This window comes from Triticum aestivum, chromosome 6D, assembly GCF_018294505.1.
Source record: "Triticum aestivum cultivar Chinese Spring chromosome 6D, IWGSC CS RefSeq v2.1, whole genome shotgun sequence".
NCBI classification, from domain to species: Eukaryota; Viridiplantae; Streptophyta; class Magnoliopsida; order Poales; family Poaceae; genus Triticum; species Triticum aestivum.
The window spans coordinates 30,859,217-30,867,255 of record NC_057811.1 but is presented as its reverse complement, the minus strand read 5'-3'; the positions used below and the strand labels follow the sequence as shown (position 1 = coordinate 30,867,255).

The following is an 8,039-nucleotide window of genomic DNA, read 5'->3' as shown; positions in this document are numbered from 1 at the left end:
TAACATGTCAATACTGTCATTTTTTATGCAGAACTAGATATGAGCATATATTTCCAGAATTACATGGTGTGAATATTGTATGAGTAAGATTATAATGGAAATGAATTTTGATAGGAGCCCACTTTCGACAAGTATTTATCTGACAGAGCTAAATAATCAGGGCATTTACCTTTTGATAATATTATTATACTATACTACCAGTATACTACTCCACTTGGCTTCATTTGAATGTACAGTCAAATTAAAAAAATGTGTTCATGGGGCAGCAGCATTAAGATTCGACCGTTTTCTGTCGGCCAACATATATATGGATAAATCAGAGATTAGAAATGCATATAAAAGAAGGAAAATCAAGAAATATTAATCAATTGGGGTAGTCATGGTGTACTCAGTTTTATTACGGTGGCCAACTTTCACTATGTGTATATGTTTGAACAAAAAAACTGTGGAAATAATGATAGCGAATGGAAGAGTAGCACAAACATGTTCATCCAGTTCCACAACCAACCAAGTAAAGACAGTACCAACAAATGATCAAGAGAAAAGCAACCTTCCAGGCAGATAGGGCAAACATCCTCCTCCTCGATCTTATCTTCAAGGGCACCTTTTTCACATGATTCGTATTCATCCACCTTCAGAGATTCCTGCTGATCATCTGTTTTGCTTTTGATATCTGACTTCTCCAGATCTGCACATGAAAAATTATAAGCTTGCATCACTACCATCACTAGGCTAATTCTAATAAGCCTAAAATAAATAAATTCTAATCAGCCTCAAAGCCCATAAGAGCTTTACCTGGGTTTTCTGTAACTGGCAAACTAACATCATAAGGCAATGGTGCAGGGGGTGCCCGATAAGTGTCAGGAGTGGATGTGTCCAGATTTGTGTCAACGGCGACTATAGCAGAAGCTGGAGATGATCCATCAAAGGCAGAAGACAAAGGTTCATGCTCCTCCTAATGACAGCAAGCAGCATATCACATAGACAACATGACATGTGACATTAAGAAGTAGCATACTAACTAAAAAGTAGCATGCCTCATGACAGTAGTATTGAGCACAATTAGTATAGCCTTAGACTAGTAATTCATGCCTTTGGTCCTAACAGTTTTACAAAACTGATAACAATAGCACAATTAACAGTACAAGAAAACCAGCAACTATATCCATAGTGCCAACAACAGTAGAAACAACCTAGAACCACTTGAACTAGATACAGTAGGATGTCAATAAGGCATTATCCAAGTTCTTACACAAACCAGAACACCAAATCAGATACATAAGCAAGGGCATGACCACAGGAGCAACTAAAGGGATAGCAACAATTACTGGCAACATTAGAATAACCTTTAGTTGGCCCTAAAACAATCAGCAGTAGCAATGCATCAACAGAGCGGCAACAATGGCCAAGACACTAGAAGTAGTAGTAGGCCAGAGAGGAGAAGTGGAACTCATTGGGCTAGGGTTGTAGCCGATGCCGAGCACGTCACTATACCAGCACGGCGAGGCAGCAGCCACAGCACCGCACGGCGCCAACCAACGCCGGGGTCGCGCAGCACGCCTCCCGACCGGCGGAGGGGCACCGTGCATAGCAGGAGCATGACCCAGGCAACACCAGCACCACCAGGAGGTGTGGGAGGTGGCGTACCCGACTGGAGCAACGAGAAGGAGACTGCCGGCGATGAGGGGCTCATCACCACCGAAACCCTAGCGGAGGGGCTCGATGGGAACGACCTCAGGAGGCGAGGATAACCAAATTGAGCCGGTGGGGAAGGTAGATCAGCTCGAGGGGGAGCTGCCGGTGCCTAATCCGCCGCCCGCTGGCTTCGCCGTCGCCGGAGGTGAGGTGGCGGCCGAATCCCTAGCTAGCTACGGGGGATGATGGAGGGTGGGAGCGCCGATTCTGGCCGGAGGGGAAGGAGGCCTGGAGCTTGGGGAGGTTGGGGGAGTGCTTCCCGCAGCCGGAGCTCGCCGAAATAGGCCGGCGTGGGTGGTGGCGGCGACGAGGGAGAGGGGTTCGTGGGGGACAGAGGAGAAGGTCGCGAGACAGAGAGGGAGGAGGCGTTCGGTGGAGTTGGGTGGGCTCTATCTCGTGAGCTCTTTTTCTTGAAACATAATTACTAATGGCGCACCGTGGGAGTGGTGCGCCATTACTAGAACTAGTAATGGCGCACCACCCCACGGTGCGCCATTAGTAGTTTTGCAAAAATTAAAAAAAAAATTACTAATGGCGCACCGTGGGAGTGGTGCGCCATTACTAGTTGAACTAGTAATGGCGCACCATCCCACGGTGCGCCATTAGTAGTTTTGAAAAAATTAAAAGAATTTTTTTTTACTAATGGCGCACCGTGGATGTGGTGCGCCATTAGTATTTGCACACTAATGGCGCACGAACACATGGTGCGCCATTAGTATTTAGTAATGGCGCACCACATGTACAGTGCGCCATTAGTGTCCATATTGGCTATAGCTGTTTTTGTAGTAGTGGTGGGACCTCTCAGCAAAATCTTGGTGCTAGTTGACGACGTGCCAGTTGGGCTTCGATCTGTGGAGTTCATGATGGCGTTTGGTAAGCTCATTGGCAAGCCCGTGGAAGTGGATTTGGAATCTTTGGGAAAGGTTGGCCCGGTTCGTCTCAATGTTTGGTGCATCGACCCCGTCTGTGTTCATGGTTCTGTTGACGTCTTTCCTTCTCCTGAGGGTGTGCGACTTCGGGTTCGGGTGGAGGGGGTGCTGAACCTCGTGCTCCACCCCCGCCTCCTCCTTCCAAGCCTTCGGATCATGATGACATGCAGGGGGATGGGTCAGCTGGGGGGCATAACCCAAGTGGAGGTACTGATCCGCGTTTTACGCAATCTGAATGGGACAAGTTGGACTCGGATGAACGCGAGCTGCTCAAGGATAATGCCCCTGCCCCAAATCCCCAGAAGGAGGACTTGGCTCCCCGTGACGCTGCTGATGGTAAAGGGACCCCCTTCTCTGGTGTTTGCTCCAATGTTCCTACTCGCCCACAGTCTCCGTCCTTCTCTGGGATCGAGGATCTCCCAGCTTCCCCCTTGCGCTCCTCCGAGCCCTCAACTAAGAAGAAGAAGAAGTCGTCGGTCCGGAAATTCTCGGCTAAGAGTCGGGCCTCCTCTACTTCCAAGCTTGCGGCGGCGGGCCTGGCCCGTCGTCTGGACAAGGATCTGGGCTCCGCCCCGGGGTCTGGCCCCGGGCCGGCGTCGCCGGTCCGATGTTCCCCTCTGCTCCAATCTCCGTCGTCCACGGCGCGGAAGGGGCGGCGCGTGCGCGATTCTGGCGTTTCGGTGGCGGTGCGGGCGGAACGGCGTGCCGCGGCCAGGGATCTCCCTCCTTCAGGTTCGTCTACCCATCCACCTCTTCCTGTCTCTCCTGTTCGCCTTGTCTTACCAGCCCTGTCAGATGATTATTTGTTGCATATCATGTCTGATATTGGGGTCGCTGCTATACCGGGGATGGGCTCTCCTTCTCACCTCATCTCTTTCATTAGGGCCAACGAGGCAGCCCAGGCTGCTATTGCTAAGGCCGTGGAGGCCGCGAAAGGTGCTATCCCTGTGGGTGCTCAGGGCCAGGCCGGGGGGTTCGAGGCGACAAATGGTTGTGGCCAGTCGTCTGCCCTCCGGCCCTTGCTAAGGTTGGGCGTCCCAAGCGATCTAAGCCTTGTGTGGCTCCGTGCAGATCGAGTCTTCGCACTAAAAATCTTTCCTACAAATGAAAGCTTTATTCTGGAACGTTCGTGGTTTCGGTGCTAGGGGGCGCCGGGACCAGATTCATGACTTGGTTTGTGGTGAACATATTGATATCTTAGGGTTGGTCGAAACGTTTAAGGAATCTTTCTCCCCTTCTGACCTCTCTGCGATAGCTGGGATGGATAGGTTTGACTGGAACTCTCTCCCTGCTTCGGGCCATTCTGGGGGTATCTTGATCGGGTCCAAACGGGACGTTTTTGATTTCATTGCTTTTGATCATGGTATATTTTGGGCTAGTTGTGTGGTTCATCATCGTCAACTGAACACTTTGTGGGAATTTATGGTGGTATACGGCCCTGCGGATCACTCGCTTGCTCCCCTTTTTCTGGATGAACTTTCGATTAAGATTGAAGCTTGTAATATTCCTCTTCTAATTGGGGGTGATTTCAATTTGTTACGTTCTCCGGCCGACAAGAACAACCCTAATTTCTCTTGGCCGCTTGCCAATGCTTTTAATGACTTCATTAGTAATTGCGCGCTTCGTGAGCTCCCTAGGGTGGGGGCGCGATTCACCTGGTCTAACCATCAAGCCTCGCCTATCCGGTCGGTGCTGGACAGGGTTTTTGTTTCTATTCAATGGGATTCGCTCTTTCCCCGCGCGCTACTGAAGGCCAGGCCTGTGGTGGGCTCTGACCATATTCCCCTGATCCTCAATGCCGGTATCCTCTCTTCTGTCTCTCCCTCCCGTTTCCAGTTTGATGCGTCTTGGCTCGTTGTTGAGGGTTTTGGTGACATGATGGTTTCTAAGATTACTAATCTTCTAGCTTCTCCTCATTGCTCCTTTGGCCCCATGGATGATTGGCACAAGTTGTCTTACGAGCTTCGCAAATTCTTGAGGGGGTGGTCTCGGAATAGGATGGCTGAGTTGCATAGAGACAAAGAGTCCCTTGAATCTCGAATCCGGGATTTGGATCTATCTGCTGACATATTTGGGCTCTCCGCCTCTCAGTGGGCCACTCTCTACTCCCTGGAAGACGCTTTGATGGTGCTTCACCATCAGTCTGAAATCTACTGGCGCCAACGAGGTGCCCTCAATTGGACCTTGAAAGGTGATGCTATGACGGCTTATTTCTTTGCAATCGCGAATGGCAGACGTCGCAGGTGCTTCATTGACTCTCTGTTGATTGACGGCGTTAGAATTTCGGACCAATCCCTCATCATGAATCATATTGTTAGCTTCTACTCCAATCTACTCTGCTCTAAGCCGGACCCTTGGTTTGGCCTCTGCTCTGATTTCTGGGATGAGGGATCTAAGATCTCTCTGGGCAAAAATTCGGACCTGATGGTCCCCTTATCTGACGAACAGATCTGGCAGGTGATTGGCTCGGCCAACCCGAATGCTGCTTCCGGCCCTGATGGTTTTTCTATCCCTTTCTTTAAAAAGTTCTGGCCGCAGTTGCGGCCTCTCATTTGTAACATTATCCAAGGGTTCTGGTTGGGTTCGGTGGATATCTCTCGCCTTAACTACGCTGTAATTACCCTTATTCCTAAAGTCAAGGGCGCGGAATTGATCTCGCAATTTAGGCCTATTGCCCTTATTAATAACTTCGCCAAGTTTCCGGCTAAAGGGTTAGCCACTCGCCTCTCCCCCATTGCCCACTGCACCATTAGCCCTTTTCAGTCGGCTTTCATTAAGGGTCATTTCATTCTGGACGGGATTCTCTGCTTGCACGAAATAGTTCATGATCTTAAGATCCACAAGTCGAAAGCGGTGATTCTAAAATTAGACTTTGAGAAGGCCTATGACTCGGTGAGTTGGTCTTTTTTGCGTAGAGTTTTATTGGCCAAAGGGTTTGAGGGGCCCCTTGTTCATAGAGTGATGCAGTTGGTCTCGGGTGGCCATACTGCCATCAATGTTAATGGTCAGGTCAGCAAATTCTTTGCCAATGGTAGGGGCCTGCGGCAAGGTGATCCTGCCTCTCCCATCCTATTCAATTTTGTCGCGGATGCTTTATCCCGCCTGCTTTCCAGGGCTGCCACTTGTGGGCACATTACTCCGGTTTGTTCTAACCTTATTCCTCATGGTTTGACCCATCTCCAATACGCGGACGACACTATTATTATGGTCGAGTTGAATGAGGCCTGCCTTGCCCACCTCAAATTTATCTTATTGTGCTTCGAGGCGATGTCGGGGCTTAAGATTAACTTCGCAAAGAGCGAAGTGGTTGTGACCGGTGTGGATGAGTCGGAAGCTGCGCGAGTGGCCCACCTTCTTAACTGTAAGCTGGGCTCCTATCCGTTCAAGTACTTGGGTTTGCCTATTTCCCCGGATGTGCTTCATGCCAAAGATTTTGCTCTGGTAGTCACAAAGGTGGGGAACAGGGTCCTTCCCTGGCGGGGTAGATATAATACGAATGCGGGTAAAGTGGCTCTAATTAATGCTTGCCTCTCCTCCCTCCCCATGTTCCTTATGGGCTTCTATCTCCTGTCGGCTGGGATCCATGCTGGTTTTGATAAACACCATGGGGCGTTCTACTGGAATGCAGCGGACAACCGTCGCAAATATCGCTTCGTCAAATGGAAATTGATGTGTAGGCCCAAAAACCTTGGGGGGTTAGGAATTCTTAATACTTCCATCATGAATCAATGCTTGATGATTAAATGGTGGTGGAAGATTATGAGTGCTGAGGATCAACCCCTTTGGTAGTTGATCCTTAAGGCTAAATATTTTCCGTCTTCGAGCCCGATGTTTGCCTTGCCGCGTGGTGGCTCTCAGTTCTGGAAGTCTCTAGTCAAAGTTAGACCTGTTTTTCAATCTCTCGTTAAGTTTGTTGTTGGGGACGGTTCCTCGATTAGGTTTTGGCTTGACTGGTGGTGTGCAGATTCAACACTTTCGGTGACCTTCCCTACCCTTTTCTCTTACTGCTCTGATCCTAATATTTCTATTGCGAAGCTTGCGTCCCAGGGGTGGAACCTGGCCTTTCGTCGCTCTGTGTCGCCTGTAGAGTTTTAAGATTAGCAACGTCTTACTGCCCTCTTCCCAACGCTCTCGACGGTCAGGGATTCGATGCTTTGGCCGCTTTCTGCCTCTGGGCGTTTTTCTGTTAAGTCTCTTTATTCTAAGCTTGTTGGTGGCACGCCTACCAATCGTTTTCCCCAAATTTGGAAGGCCCGTATTCCCCCTAAGATTAAAATCTTCTTGTGGCAAGCCTTCCGAGGCCGGTTGCCCTCGGCTGATCAAATCCGTAAGAGAAATGGGCCTGGCTCCGAGTTGTGTGCCCTTTGCGGTGATGTGGAAGACTCGGATCATATCTTTTTTCACAGTCATTTGGCTAAGCTTGTTTGGAGTTGCGTGAGGGACTGGCTTCGTGTCTCTTGGGCCCCTGCCTCCTTTGCCGAGTTGCGCAGCTTGGCCTCCAACCTCGCCGGTGTATCTAGGCGCATCTTTTGGGTGGGCTTGGGGGCTTTATGCTGGTCTCTGTGGACAACTAGGAACAAATTTACTATCGAGCATGTGTTTCCGGCTAAACCGGCTGACTGCTTATTTAAATCGTATGCTTTCCTGCAGCAGTGGAAATCATTGACTAAGGTCGACGACCAACAGGCGCTCTCTATGCTGATCGATGAAATCCGGACGACGGCGTCTCAGTTATGCAAACAAGAGCAGGATGCCTGATTGCTTCTTTTGGGCTGGATGCTTTAGCTTTAGTTAAATCTTTCTGTTCCGGCCTGCGTGCCGTGTACTGGCGAGGGAGCCATGTACCTGACTTTATCCTCCGTCGTTTCGCCCAGCGTTGGGGCTTGGGTGTGTCTGATACTTATCTGTGATGCTGTTGCTACCTTGCCTTATGGCTTTATTTATAAAGTCGGGTGTATGCCTTTCCTTTAAAAAAAAAGAAGCAAGGAGGGGTGCCCAGAACACAAGTCTTTATGAATCGTTTTCATGATGCTTTAAACTTTTGTAATTTGAATGATCTTGGGTTTGACGATGACATTTTTACCTAGCGCAATAATAATTTTCATGTTGGTGGGTATATTGGGGAAAGATTAGATAGAGCTGTTGCAAATGTTGAATGGTGTGCTTGTTTCCCGGGGTACAAAGTGGTAAATGGTTGCCCTGAACATTCTGACCATCGTCCCGTTATTTTGCATGTCAATGGAGCGTCCAAGAGACCCAGGGCGAAACCAAATAATCTGAATAAACGTTTTGAGGCACGTTGGCTGTTAGAGGATGATTGTGAAAGAATTGTGATGGATGCTTGGCAAAAGGCTGGTGACCGAGGAGAGAACACGGTTGCACAACTTATTAAGCTGTGTCGCAGGAGCTTGATGC

At 49.3% G+C, this 8,039-nt stretch overlaps 1 long non-coding RNA gene across 1 annotated transcript; it reads right to left on the bottom strand.

Moving 5' to 3' along the window:
- Nucleotides 1-616: 616 nt before the first annotated feature.
- On the bottom strand, nucleotides 617-934 carry LOC123140912 (uncharacterized). The gene is made up of 2 exons (XR_006470097.1): nucleotides 796-934; nucleotides 617-688 (listed from the first exon to the last, which is right to left on the bottom strand). It is a non-coding gene; the product is annotated as an uncharacterized lncRNA (long non-coding RNA).
- Nucleotides 935-8,039: the final 7,105 nt, after the last annotated feature.